The sequence below is a fragment of the Peromyscus maniculatus genome, chromosome 15 (genome assembly GCF_049852395.1).
Source record: "Peromyscus maniculatus bairdii isolate BWxNUB_F1_BW_parent chromosome 15, HU_Pman_BW_mat_3.1, whole genome shotgun sequence".
Lineage (NCBI taxonomy): Eukaryota > Metazoa > Chordata > Mammalia > Rodentia > Cricetidae > Peromyscus > Peromyscus maniculatus.
Window position 1 is genome coordinate 32,371,707 of NC_134866.1, and position 15,182 is coordinate 32,386,888.

Consider the following 15,182-nt stretch of genomic DNA (forward strand, 5'->3'; position numbering starts at 1 on the left):
ATCAGTGCCACTGCAAAGCCTGGACACACTTTGTTTCAACAAGGTGGGAGGGAGTTGCTGGTATCTAAGGGCATACAGCAAAAACATTCTTTCATCGCCTAGGACATCCCTAGGGGTCCAACAGATTTCTTCAGCATCCCCACCCCCTAGAGGGATGAAGAAGGAAATCAGTTAAGAAGTGGTCCTTGACAAGTTGGGTACCAAGCACAGCAACAGGTGGGTGGGAATAGGCCAGCAATCCTTGGACCTCATTCTGTTGGCTTTTTTTTTTTTTTCCAGAGCTGAATGGATGTTACCATGTCATAACGTCCAAGAAGGTAAAAAAATAGAACTTAGATTCAGGTGAAAGGAATAAAGAATGTACACGTTAGCTACAACTATTACTGAAATAGATAGCATGATGGTTAGCTTTCATTATCAACTTGACACAGCCTAGAGTTGCTTAGAAATAGAGTCTCCACAATGGACTGTCTACTGCAGATACTTCTACAGGGGCACAGCCACAGCTTATGGCTGCTCCTGACACTGGCCAGGCAATGCTGCTGCTTCTCCTCAGCTCATCTGGAAATGTTGTTGGCCAACTCCTTTACACCAGGATGCTTGCTGGTTATGGGTCACTTTGGAGTGCCATGTGGCTTATCCTGGGTCAAGAGGACTTACTTCTGGGTCCCAAGGCTGCCACTCTGCTGAAGTAACCCATTTTCCCTGTTCCCAGAGAACTCTTAAGCATTCTCAGTACAACACGTAAGTAGAACATGTTGAACCCTCATGAAGGATTTGCCAAAAGCGTGAGGGAATGTGTACTTCTAGTCAAATCCAGCCCCTCTGGGCTAGTTATTGGCCCTGTCACATGAAAAAGAGTGGGGGTTCCAGAGGAGGACGGACAGGATCTTTTTGTGCTCCCTCTCTTCTGGGTCTTGAAACTCACCTCAACTCTGGCCGGATAAGGAGTGGGTAGGCATCCCCCAGGAGCTAAGACTCTGGAGAGCACACTTTTCAAATGCACCATGGACAGAGGGCAGTGAAAGCAAACATATCATTGTAAATGCATCTTAGGTACTTGCTTGACACCATCGTATTTATGGAGCAAGATTTCCTACTGCCTCCTAACCGTAAGAATTCCACACTCACCATGTGACTACAATGCCTATCTGGCAAGCTTCCAGAGACTTCCACATGCCCACATCCCCTGGGCCTCTTGTGCCATTTTGTTGACATCTAGCAGTTTGAAAATCACCTTCAACGCACACTTTCATCTCCTGTTTCCATTTTGTCTATGGCCACGGGTGACTTCATCTCCTCTCCACTGCCCATTTCTTATCGCCTCTTGTCATCCCTCACCTGGACACCCCAGTAGTTTCCTACTCAGTCACTTATATCCAGTGTTGCAGCCTCCCACTTGGTCTTCAAGGCTATTCTAGAATTTTCTTTCTCAAGTGACAAGTTGAGAATCTCACTCTGTGACTCAGTGTCTTCTCATTGCCCAGGACTAGATACAATTTAAACACATGCCTGGCACACACTGCTCTTCACTGTTTGTCTTCTGACCCCTTGGCCAAGGTTGTTTGCTGACACTTGCAAGTTCTTCTTCAGGCTTCACTACCTCTGGCCAGCTCCTGCACAGAGCGGCTCCACAACCACACCTTTTCGCCTGTTCAGTAGCTGTTTGCTTTGCCTCTTCCTTCATCCTGGACAACAGAAGCTGATGTTCCTCTTTTTCTCCGTGCACCCTGGTGATTATCACGCACAGCTGAATGCTTCCCATTTCACTGGAGCAGCCACAAGTAACCAGTGACAATCCTATGCGCCGAGACACTGTGGAATTTTTCCGTAGCTTCTGGGGCTGATCATTTTGCTGCCTCTTTCCAGAAACTCAAGGATAATCTAGTTCCTATTTTGTTCTCAGAGCCATGGATGAGACAGGGACAGGCAGCCTCTCTGATGTATACACTCAACACATTCCTCCTCAGAAAGCCAATTGTTTGAAAGATGTCAGGGTAGATATTCCCAGTTTTCCAGAGGCAGATTCTATATGAGGAGTGACTGTCCTTGTTGCATGGGCTGGAGTTCTGCCTTCACCCCTCTATGGCTTTGTGATTTGGGCAAATCACCTGACCTCTATGTGCCTCAGACCTCTCATTTGTAAAATGGGGGTAATAACCCTCAGGACATATCTCTTAGGATTCTTATGAGTTAAATGAGTCACTGCTCGTTGTAGGATTTGGAAGAGTGCCTGGCATGTGGTAAATATCTATGTGCCCGTGAAATCAATCAATCCATCAATCAATGGATCCCTATGAGTCTCGGTGTTGGGGCAGAGCCAGGATGTTGGGAAGGATAAGGCAGATAGTGCACTATCTGTGTAGTGAGGGTGTAAAACATTGCTGTTAATGTTTTTATGACTCTTATTTTTATATTTTAAACTAACTTTTAAAATTAGGACACAAGGCCGGGCGGTGGTGGCGCACGCCTTTAATCCCAGCACTTGGGAGGCAGAGGCAGGTGGATCTCTGTGAGTTCGAGGCCAGCCTGGGCTACCAAGTGAGTTCCAGGAAAGGCGCAAAGCTACACAGAGAAACCCTGTCTCGAAAAACAAAACAAAAAAAAAAAAAAAAAAAAAAATTAGGACACAAAGTGATGTCTCTGACATCCTCACATGTCTTACTTGTCCCCTCCCTGACTGCTCTCTCAACTGTCTCCACCGGCTGGTTCCCTTTCTTCCTTCAGTTAATCCCAACTTCTGCTTTCTTTCTTTCTTTCTTATTTTTTTTTAGTTCTTCAAGACAGGGTCATCTCCCCCCGCATCCCCCCCAGACAGGGTTTCTCTGTGTAGTTTTGGAGCCTGTCCTGGAAGACACTCTGTAGGCCAGGCTGGCCTAGAACTCACAGAGATCCACCTGCCTCTGCCTCCTGAGTGCTGGGATTAAAGGCGTGTGCCACCACTGCCCAGCCTAACTTCTGCTTTCTTAATACAAACATTCCATTAGTGTTTCCATTCCTCACCTCCCTTATAATCTCTTCCTCCGCCCTTACTCCTTTCTAGTTTATTGAACATTTATCCAAACGACTTTAAATTTAAATGCATAACACACCCATACACACACACACACACACACACACACACACACACACACACACACACACTTTCAAACCTTGGTCCCACCTATAAGAGAAAACATTTTATCTTTCCGCGTCTGGCTTATTTTGCTCAGCACAATTCTTTTCATTTGCATTCATTTTTATTGCACATGTCATGATTTTACTTTTCTTCATGGTCGTACAAAATTCCATTCTGTCTATCTACCACATTCTTTATATCCACTCATCTGTTGATGGGCATGGAGGCCAGTTCTAGTCCCTGGTTAGTGTGAATAGTGCAGCAGCAAACGAGTGTGTGCAAATATCTCTGTGGCAGAACTTGGAGTCCTTTGGGTATTGAAGAGCCTCCAATCTTAGGCTTGAAGGCTGTCTTGTAGAAAAAAACAAACTAGGTTCATTCTTGTTTATGATTAAATCTGTTTCTCAAGGATTGGGCTATGCCCCACCTGTAACCTTAACTACAAATGGTTCTGAATCACCTGTTCCAGGAATGGCAATCAGGTCTTTGTTTCCAAAAGTTGTTCATAATCATCTTGCAACCCTACCTTTGTTTTAAAGGTTCGGTGACAACCCATGACTACCTTGTTTTGACCACATGTTATGTTATGCTCCTGTCACCCCACCCATTTTTGTCTGGCATAGGAGGGAAATCTCCTACCCCGGAGCCATAAAATCCTTGCTTTCCTCATATCCAATGCTGACCCCTTGAGCCCTGCCTTAAAGGGAGGCAGCCCATGTGCACAAATAAAAAAGTTAGCTTTAATTAACTGTTTGCTTTAATTAATTTGGACAGGGTGATTCGGGTTGATGGTCTTTCTCCTCCCATCGTTAGCATTAACAGTATATGTATAGAATAACAGTATATGTTATATCTCCTTGTGATATTTCTGTTTTTAGCTTTCCCGAGGGAACTGCATACTCATTTCCAGAGTGGCTGTGTCAGTTTATAGGGCCATTGGCAGTGAAAGGGGGTTCCCCACATTCTGGCCAACATTTGTCATCATTTGTTTTCTTGATGATAGCCATTCTGACTGAGTGAGATGGAATCTCAATAAATGCTATCCCTCCTGTTATCTGGGTCCATCCTGTAACGAAACCAGAAAGTGGGTATCATTTGCACACTTTGCTGAGAAAAACGGGATCCAGGATGAAAATGCTGAGTGCTACATTAGCTTCACTTCAGGTACAGAGCCAGGCTCCAGATTCGAGTCTACCCACTACTATATGCAACCTCTCCCCGTCAAGGGATATATATGTTCTTCCACAGGGCAAAAGTGATTTAGGAATGACTTAGTGTATCCTCATAACTTACTGGCTGGAAAGTGGCTCATATACCACATATCACGATTCAAAGGACAGCCAGCATGTGTGTTCACAACCCTTAGAAAATGAAGCTGACATGATTCTCTTTTTAACTGCAGTAAACAATGAGTCTCTGTCCTTCCTCTTCCTCTCCACACAGAGTCCCACCTCCCCAACTGTTAGCTAATATTCCAGGAATGATCTGTGAAAGTGTGTTCTTAGAACTAATATACAGGCACCTTACCATAATCAGTACACTTTGGACTGCCTTCCTTTGAGTATTTAACACTTATCCAAGCATTTAAATTCAAATGCTCATTTTTCTTTTGTTTTCGAACCACCTTGGGGACATCTAGTGGCATATTTCCAGACCAGGGTCCCAAGCTGCACCAGCGGAGCCCATGGCTGCCCCACGCCTGATGCCCTCATCCAAGGAGCAGCTCTATAGAGCCTCCATGGTCAGAGGGGTTCTGTGGCTGCAATTATTGTCTTTGCACCTATCAGGACTACCTCTTCAAAAAAGGACCTCAGTGGTTTACATTAAGTTCCCACTTTTACCTACGCTTTCTAAAATGTCTTTCTGTTATCACCTACCCCATCCCCACACACTTACAGCGCATCCTTTTGCCGGACCCTAAGGGAACATTCCTATATATCCTTACTTCTAGCAGGATAGAGCGGGAGAGTGGGTTGACACATACCGTTGACTCATTTTGATTGTTGAATGCTCTGGCAGGCAGCCGCACAGGTGACCTACTTCCTCCTGTGCCTTTGGCAGACCAAGGAAACAATGCCCAGGAAAAAAAACCAGTAACTTTCCCTAAAGTTCATTGACTGCCAGCATCAGAGACAACATTGTCTGATGAAGACAAGTAGGACCAAGTTTACAAGGTGCAAGGTTATACGCAGGGGTAGGGATGACAGTGAGCTTGGAACCACATTGGAGGTGATACTGAAGACATACATGTACGCTAGTTTTCAGCCCACCTCTCAAGATGCAAGATATGCCTTTGTCTCGGGAGGATGCTTCTTTCAGAGATAATCTGTGTGTTTGTAAATGTTTTTTAAAAAAATACATAAAACCATCATATTGTCATAGTGACATTGGCTTCACTGCCCACCTCCCCAGTGAGCAGAGGAGGGAAGGGAGGCAGAAAGGAGGGAGCCACTAGCCGCCACAGAACCTTCTGGATGTCTGCCGAAGTCCTGCCAGGGTCACTCTGTTGCATTTCTATTCAGTATTATTACAGAGATCTCATTGTTAAGAACATGTTCCTTGAGTTTCCTGCTTATGGCTAAGCTGAAGAAAATACGGGCTAGTTTTTTTTTTTTTTTTTGCTCTTTTTCTGTTTGCTTTTCCAACCTTCAGCTTTTATGACCTTAAAAAAAAAAAAAGTACAGGAGAAAGCCCAACTGATCTAAAAAGCAGCCTGTTTGTAACCCGATAGGAGACCTGGAATGTCACCAGCTAGGCAGAGGTGTAGGGTTCTCTGAACACCTTTCAGCAGTTTTTTCCAAGTGGCGACTGGTTCATTTCCATTGAATCACCTGAAGATGCTGGGTGAGCGGTACATTTCCTAAGCTGGTCAAAGACCGGTGGTAGTCACCTGCCTCAGCACCGGAAAAGGGAGCCTAGAGAGTCTTCTCTATAGTTAACTTAATGCTTAGTGTCCTTTGCACTGAGATACACACACAATTAAAGTTGAGATTGGACCATGTGCCATGTTCAGCGGTCATAGTTCTTATTAAAATAGATGTTTGAAGGACCAGATAACATCTGGCACCACTTTCTGTTTTAACATTTATGTGTAAAGATAACAGTGGCCAGGCATGTGAACCAACTCTGGACAGTATGTCAGCATTGTTCTCAGAGACTGCACTGTCCATGTGCTTAGAAAAGATTTATGGTCTAGTGTTTGGCCAGAACCCTTACGCCTTTTGTTTGAGTAGACACAGCCAGTGTCTGGCTGTAGGAAAATACTGTACAAAAAGCACAGGTGGAATGCTGGCCCCTTCCAAGCCCAAATGGAAGAATTATGTGATTTAGACTGTGGAGTAATGACTAATCTCAGAGGCTTTGGAAACTGCTGCCTCTCATCCTTTCTACCCTCCCTTTCCGATTCTGTTAAGGAGCTAGAGAATGCTAGGTAAATATGCAGCCTGGTTGTTAAAGTCCTGTCAATACCTATGACTAAGGAGCCACTAAGTACATTGTCAAATAGATCTTGTCTTTGAGAAGAGAGAGCTTGCTTGTGTTTCCTCCCCTTAATTTAAACATTTATTTACTTTATTTTTAAAGGTATGTATATGTGGGTATATCTGTGCATATGAGTGTAGGTGCCTGTTGAGGGATGTTGGATCCTCTAATGCTGGAATCACAGGACTCCCAAAATGTTGCAACGAACTCAATTCAGGTCCTCTGCAATAACACCTGCTCTTAACTTCCGAGCCATTTTTCTATCATCATTCCATTGATTTAATGTCCTACTATCTAACTGCCATAGCATTTCCTAGTAGCTCTCCTCAACAGTCCAATCCCAGATGGCTGGAACCCCCTGTTCTCCATGTGACCAGTCCCTCCAAAGTGGGGTCAAGTCCTCTCACAAACCTCTGCCTCCCAAGGCAAGGGAGCATTAGGCAAAGTTTGGTCCACGTCTTCCCTCTTTGTGGCATATCTGATGATGCTGTCTTCCTCCTTGTCCCCTGACCTCCTGTCATCCTGGTATGGGTGCTCCATCCAGAGCCCTAGCTGACCAGCTAAGGCTGTCCTTGCCACTCTCGACTGGGCCACAGGTATAGATACTTACTACCTTTAGGGCCGTGCTTGTCGATGGGCTCAAATCACCATATCTTCCTCAACATTGCCCTCCTTGACCAGTTTTATTATTTTTTGATTTTTTTAAATTTTATTTCATGTACATTGATGTGAGGGTGTCAGATTCCCTGGAACTGGAGTTACAGACAGGTGTGAGCTGCCATGTGGGTGCTGGGAAATGAACCTGAGTCCTCTGGAAGAGTAGCCAATGGTCTTACCTTCAAGACAACAATAGTTCTCACTAAGGGTAATTTCTGCCCTTCAGCCTAGGGGACACCAGCAATGTCTAGATACATTTCTTGGTTGTTACGACTTGGAGAGAGAATGTTCCTGGCATCTGTCAGGCAGAAGACAAGACTTCTGCTAGCAAGGTTTCATGGCTCAAAACAGCCCCAACAATGACCCAGTGCCCAGCCCAAGAAGATAGCAGAGGCCTTTACTCTTTTTCCACATCTCTGGCAGAAATACAAACAGAAGAGAACAAAACACAATCTGTCCCCAGGCACATACCTAGATCCCTTTGTTCACATCCCCACTTCTGAGCCAGTCCTGGAAGAAAATAGAAAGGTCTTGAGAAACCATTCTTCCCACACTGCACATGATCCTCATTTCACTGGAAAGGATGGAAATGGATGCTCTACACATGGTCCTCCTCTCACTGGGAAGGATGGAAATGGATGCTCTACTTGGGCAGAAGAACCACTCATGTGGAAGGTTCTGAGCTCTGGCTATAATCAGGCCCATGATATTTACCATTTAAAAAATACTCAAAATACCAGCAATCAATATGGAGGATCTTTTAAAAACTGAAAGTAGAATTACCATATGGCCCAGATCTACCACTTCGGGCTACATACCCAAAGGAGTCAATGTCAACATACCACAGAAACACATCTACATCCATGCTTATTGCTACTCTTTTCACAATGGTCAGGAGGTGGAACCATCCTAGGTACCCATCAACAAATGAAATAATAAAGAAGCCAGGTGCACGTGGTGGCGCACACCTTTAATCCCAGCACTTGGGAGGCAGAGGCAGGTGGATCTCTGTGAGTCCAAGGCCAGCCTGGTCTCCAAAGTGAGTTCCAAGAAAGGCGCAAAGTTACATAGAGAAATCCTGACTCAAAAAAACCAAAAAAAAAAAAAAGAGAGAGAGAGAGAGAAAAGAAATAAGAAAATATGGTTTATATTTTACAGTGGAATTTTACTCAGCCATAAAGAAGAATAAAACTATGTCATTTGCAAAGAACTGGATGGAACTTGTGATCTTGATGCTAAGTGAAATAATCAGATCCAAAAAGACAAATATCCTATTTTTTCTCTGATATGAGGACTCTAGATTTGAAGGAACACACACACACACACACACACACACACAACATGAAAGTAGAATGGAGCCTCTTAGGGAAAAAAGAGTGACGTATGTGAAGGGGAAGAGTGGGCCAAGAAATTTAATGGGGGTGAATATGATCAAAGTCTATAATACACATGTGTAAAGATGTCATAATGAACCCCACAGTTTTTGGGTTTTTGTTGTTTTTTGTTTGTTTGTTTGCTTTGTTTTGTTTTGTTTTTTGAGACAGGGTTTCTCTGTGTAGTTTTGGTGCCTATACTGGATCTCACTCTGTAGGCCAAGCTGGCCTTGAACTCACAGAGATTCCCCCTGCCTCTGCCTCCCGAATGCTGGGATTAAAGGCATGTGCCACCACTGCTGGGCTGAACACCACAGTTTTATATGCCTACTTTAAGGTGGCAGGGGGGGCGGGGGGGGGCGGGGAGGAAATCTCTATATCTCTATATAACTTTAAAAAAATACACTTATCTAGAATTCAGATTACATCAGCCTTGGGTGAGGCCCTTGTGGTCTCAGTCTTAATCCTCAAAGAAGAGTGGTATAGCCAGAGCTAATAACCCTGTGGCCTGGCCATCTATCTGCTCAGTGGAGTGTGGGGAAGAGACCTCCCCAAAGAACCATCATCACCCTTCTTAGTCTCTTTGCTGTTTGAACACCCTTTAGGGCAGCCAGCCTTAAGCAGGGCACTCAATGTTGTAGCTAGACTAAGTTAGATAGGAAAACAGGACTCGGGATTCAGGTCAAAGCTTTCTTATCTTGAACTGGGATTTAGTCTAAAACAATATTTACCAAAACCAAGACCAGCGAGCAAATAAACAATTAAAGCTGTAATAAAGCAATCTATGCTAGCTACTTAATTTAGAAAAAAATGCTTCCTTTTTTTCCTTTAGAAAGAGAAAATAATCTCAATTTGAAGCCTTGAGGTGATTTATGGCATGTGAAAATAATGGGATAGTATAATAAATCATTAACACCATCTCCATGAAGTATGACCACTCTAATTCTGCCTATTGAGTCCCAGCTTCCACACAGTGGGGTCTTTACAAGGCAAAATTAATCTGGCATTGACCTTGTCATCATTCCTGGCTTTGACAGATGAAAATTCCTCCCCACTGACGAAGAACTCTTCACCTTCTCTTCACCTTTAATACCCTCCCCACTGACACAGATGTCTCCTCCTGTAGTGGAATAAGCATGAGACTTAAATCTGAGCAGCCTGGATTCTCCTCTGCATATAATACTTCCTCATAAAGATTTTAACTTCCTGATTTGTAACATTTTAACTCCCTTAGGCTGCTTCTCTATCAGTAGATTGAAGAGGTCACTGGGGCCTATGTAAATTCTTTCCCACTTAGGAATGAACAAGCAGGTAAAAACCCCATATGACAACCTTTCATAAGATGAACTGCCTGGTTTTGTCTGGCCTGTTGTGTGGGAACATGGTGTAAATGTCTCCATTTACAATTACTGAGCACTCTGCAAAAGAAGATAATGCTGTGGAGTCATTCGAGAAAGTGATAAAAAGATACTGATGAAAAGATTATCACTTAGTTAGGGATATACATGGTTACATCAGATAATTCACAAGTGCCAGCTAGCATGTAATTCTGTCAGTGAACATTTTTTGGTCAACTGTAAAATGGGGTGAGCCCTGACCCAATGGGCATCATGAGTACATCTTGGTACATCTAGAAAAAGCTGGATTTATCTGTGTATAAACACAGTAAGACACTACATTCACACTGCAGTTTGTGGCATGTTTTAATACTGTCCTTTTTTAAAGGGAGACTCTGAATTTTCTGAGCTCAGGAAACCTGACTTTGGCCATTGTGGAGGAAAACTAGGTGTGAGAATGTGGAAATAAAATGTGACAATGCCTTGACATTCTGAGTTGTGAGTGCTGGGAACCAAAGCTGGGCCCTCCCCAAAAGAAACAAGTGCTCTGAACTCCCGAGTCCTCTCTCAGGACTGTGAGTTACTCCCTAGCCCATTCACATACTCCTGAAGCAAAATCTTGGTGGTAAACTGCACACAAGAAGCGGGGTTAAAGCAAAGAAAATAGAGTTCACCCACAGACACACCCTTACAAACAGAACACTCTCCAGGCCCCTGGCTGGCTGGCCTGCACAGGCAACCAAAAGAATATCCAGATGATGAGAAGGTTGAAAGGCAGGGAGAAAGAATAAAAAGGATAAGCTGACTCGTGACAGAAGCTGGAGGACCCAGGGTAAAAAGAAAGTAATGGGGGAATGTCTTTTTGTATGCTGTGAAAATATGTTGCTCTGATTGGTTGATAAATAAAGCTGTTTGGCCAATCGTGAGGCAGAAGAGGGTTAAGCGGGACATTCTAACTTGAGAGGAGGAAGGAGAAAAGCAGAGCAGAGGAGATGCTGCCAGCTGCCGTCATAAGAAGCAAGATGTAAAGATACCGGTAAGCCACGAGCCACGCGACAAAGTATGGATTTATAGAAATGGGTTAATTTAAGATGTAAGATCTAGCTAGTGAGAAGCTTGAGCCAGTAGGCCATACAGTTCATAATTAATATAAGCCTCTCTGTGTTCATTTGGGTCTGAGTGGCTGCAGGACCATGAGGCCATGGGAGCTGGGTAGGCACAGGAAAACTTTCAGTTACATGAGAGTGCTCAAACAATGTCAAGGATTTTATTGCAATGATATGGGATCACAGGGGTCCTTGAAGCCCAGAGCCCTGTCTCTACAGGTGGACCCTACACAAAGTCAGACCTCCTTCTGAGTAGAGGAGGAGGTGATGGTTACTGTCTGCAAAGTCTATTCCAGACTCTGTGCAAGACACATTCACAGCTCAATCTCTGTGAACAAACTAGTATCAGTATTTCACAGAGGAGAGAAACGTATCTCAAAAAGGTTAGGCTGTTTGTATAAAAATGTGCTGGGCGGTGGCGGCGCACGCCTTTAATCCCAGCACTCGGGAGGCAGAGGCAGGCAGATCTCTGTGAGTTCAAGGCCAGCCTGGTCTACCAAGTGAGTTCCAGGAAAGGCGCAAAGCGACACAGAAAAACCCTGTCTTGAAAAAACAAAACAAAACAAAAAAAACCCAAAAATGTCCAATAGTAAGTTTGTGTGTGCTGAAGTGGAGGAGCAAGGGGAGGGAGAGAGGGAAGGGACAAAAAGTTAGAACCAGGAACATCGGCTCCTAGCCTAAGCTCACTTAGTAAGGCCAAAATGTCAAAAAGGTCTCATTACTATTATAGTGAACCACAATTGAGGCCATGAGTGCGAACTGAAAAGTACCTTTGTCCTTTGTCATTTCCTTGAACCATTCTAGCTCTGTGCTTCTGAAGGCAGGTCTTTATTCCTACAAAAGTAGGCTCCTCTGGAAACTTGTAGACTCTGTCCTTGTATCTAGCTACTGTGGTTGGCACGGGGTTTAAATGACTACTTCTCTATTTGCAATTTATTTATATGAGAAGTGAAATGTCAAGTTCACACTGGGTGAAAGAAACTACTCTTTATAAACATGCAAACAAATACAAACATTTGCTGCCAAAGTGTCCAAAAAGACCAAACCAGAGACAAGAAATATCTCAATTCCAACTGCCAAGCTCTTCCACATGGCCTGTTCAACAGATGGAAGGAAATTATGAAGGACAAAACTAAACCCAACCAAATGTGTTGTTGACAAATGTTCATAGGAAACACCAAGTGAAGGGATAGTTTCTACCCACCTGGCCAACCTGATCACTATGAACACCAACATTATAAACAGAGAAGGGAAAGTGCTTCTAATTCTGGCTTGGAATTTTCTGGAATTTTGCCAGGTGTCTTTAGCATCACTTGAAAATTCATCATATTTTCTCTCATGCTCACAGGTTTATTTGCATCTGTAAAGCATAACTGGGAGCCATCTGATGGATTAATGATGTGGCTGCATTGGGAGAGTGCTAACCCAGCAGGCATGGAGCCCCATGTTCCATCCTTAGCAGTGTATAAAGCTGGTGTGGTGGTGGACACCTGTAACCCCAGCACTTGGGAGGTAGAGGCGGAAGGATAAATTTGAGGCCAGCTTAGTCTACTTGAGATTCTGTCTAGAATAAAACAATCCTTTGATTAAGAAGCAAACTATTTTACTTTATCGAACATCAACATACCTACACTTATTTATACATGATCCCCAAATGTTTACGCTCCCTGAACCTGTGTGGTGCCCTAATAAGGAGGGCAGCAGCCTATCTGCACACTCTGGCCTCTGGAGACAATGGCAGAAGTGTGACTAGGGTGACTTTGAAAGTACTTGTGGATCTGGCATTATTAATGGTCACCAAGGAGACAAGGTCTTAGATCAAGACAAGGAATTGGCGTTGTGCCCGCAGTGTGGCTGTGCCAGCCCAGTGGCCTGGAGCTGGCAGAACAGGTTTGGTGCCTACTTCTATCTACCCACATGAAACTGGGAGGAGGAGACTGAACGGGATCTTGCTTCTGGTATCTTTTCTGAGAAGAGAGCAAATGGAAACTGCTTTCACTCCTCTTTCTCTCTCTCTCCCTCACGTATAAATAAATAGTTGGAAACTCTGCAAGTCACATTTCCCGGGGATAGGATGTAGTCCTCTATCGATATAGAAACAGCATGCATGACACATGCCTGGTCATAAACCCAGACTTGAAGTTATTGTCACAGCTGTGGCTAAGATTTCGCTCTTAAATCCAGAGAAAGGGAAAACCCAGCACTTCTTCAGCAAATGTCAGAACATGTAAGTAAAGCCCATGTTATTCCAGAAACTCTGCATGTATTAGGATACGCAGTACAGGTGGGTTTGCTGACTTTGCTGCAGGGAAGGAAACAATGGATGAATATTTGTCACTGTTACAAAAGACAGGGCCAAAATACCTTTTCCATGTCTATTTTTGTACACCAGCGATTGTCAACCTTCCTAATGCTGTGACCCTTTAATACAGTTCCTCATGTTTTAATACATGGCCTCATGTTGTGACCTCAAACATAAAATTTTCTGTTGCTACTCCATGACTGCAATTTTTCTACTGTTATAAATCATAATGTAAATGTCTGTGTTTTCTGATGGTCTTAGGTGACCCTTGTGAAAGGGTCATTCGGCCCCAAGGATTGTGACCCACAGGTTGAGAACCTGCTGCTGTAGATTGTCACTACCAATGACAATGACATATATAACAAAGGTATGGCACCCAGCACACCTGCCACCTCTGTTTCAGTGGGTCACTTAAAAGATCACACTGAACTTGAAGCCAGTGGTTTGGTTCAAATCTCACCTCTATCAATTTGTCATTATACTGTCTTCTCAGCTTCAATTTTTCTCAGCTGTAAAGGGAATCTTACCCTCTTCAGGCACTTCCCCTCAGTGACACTGCTGTCTTTCTTCCTTCTAACAGTATTGTGATTTTGTCCAGTTCAGGGATGTTTCCAGGGGGAGACACTCATTTCCTGGACGAGCAAGTCATGGGACCTAGTTCCGGCAAATGAACTCTAAGCAGGTATCGTGGAATAGGGTTGCTGAGAGAGAGAGACAGAGAGGGGGGGGGGGAGGGGAGGGAGAGAGAGAGAGAGAGAGAGAGAGAGAGAGAGAGAGAGAGAGAGAGAGAGAGAGCGCACAGGCATGCCATATAGCTAAGGCCTGCCCTGTGGGCAGCTGTCTATAACAAACTGCCCATTACTGCCACAGCCATTGTTACATGAGAAAAAGAAGAACCTTGATCAGTTAAATTGTACATGTGCAACCAAAAGCAAACTGCCTGGCGGGCTGCCTAATGATGCTGGCATGAAGAATTTATGAGATACAAAGTGCTTAGTACACAGTGCAATTATGACTGACACTAACTTACCAATAGGAAAGAGCGATTAGTATGGTGCAATTAGTAGCTTTCTCTTACTGTGACAAAAATACCTGAGAACATCAGCTTCAAGGAAGAAAGGTTTATTTGGGTTCATAGTTTCTGGTTCTTCTGTCTATAGTCAGTTAACCCAATAGCTCTGGGCCAGTGATAGGCCACACATCATGGTGGAAGTGTGTTGTGGGGCAGACCTCTCACCTTCTGAGGCTAGGAAGAAGAGAGAGTGAGCACAAGGAGCCTGGGACAAGATACACCTCTCAAAAGGATTCCCTCATGATCAACATCCTCTAATGAGGCTCCTTCTCCTGGTCTCCAACACTTCTCAAGAGTGCATCAAGCCATGAGTTCAGTGGTAGACTAATCCCATCGTGATCCACCACCCCTGAACATGGTTATACTGGGGGCATCTCTACTTCAAATTATAACATAGACTAAAGCAAAGTAATCTACCATCCTTAGAAGCACAAGTCCCTGCTAGGGTGGGGATGTCTCCTGGGGTGTGACCCCTGTGAACCAGCTGACCTGGCCTTTAGGCTGCTGCCCTCTCCATGCATTTCCCCTCGATGGCCTCAGGAAGACCTTCAGTGTTCTATTTCCTCAGTAGCTGCAAACATCCTGCCCTTTATCTTGCCTCCTCCATGTCCCCGGGTGAAGCCTCCTTCAAAATCATCCCAGAACCCAAACAATTCTGAATCGCATTAGCAGTTCACTCTGGTTTGTTTTCACTGTATTTCATGGGGAATGCTAATTAAACACTTAAAGGAACCAGA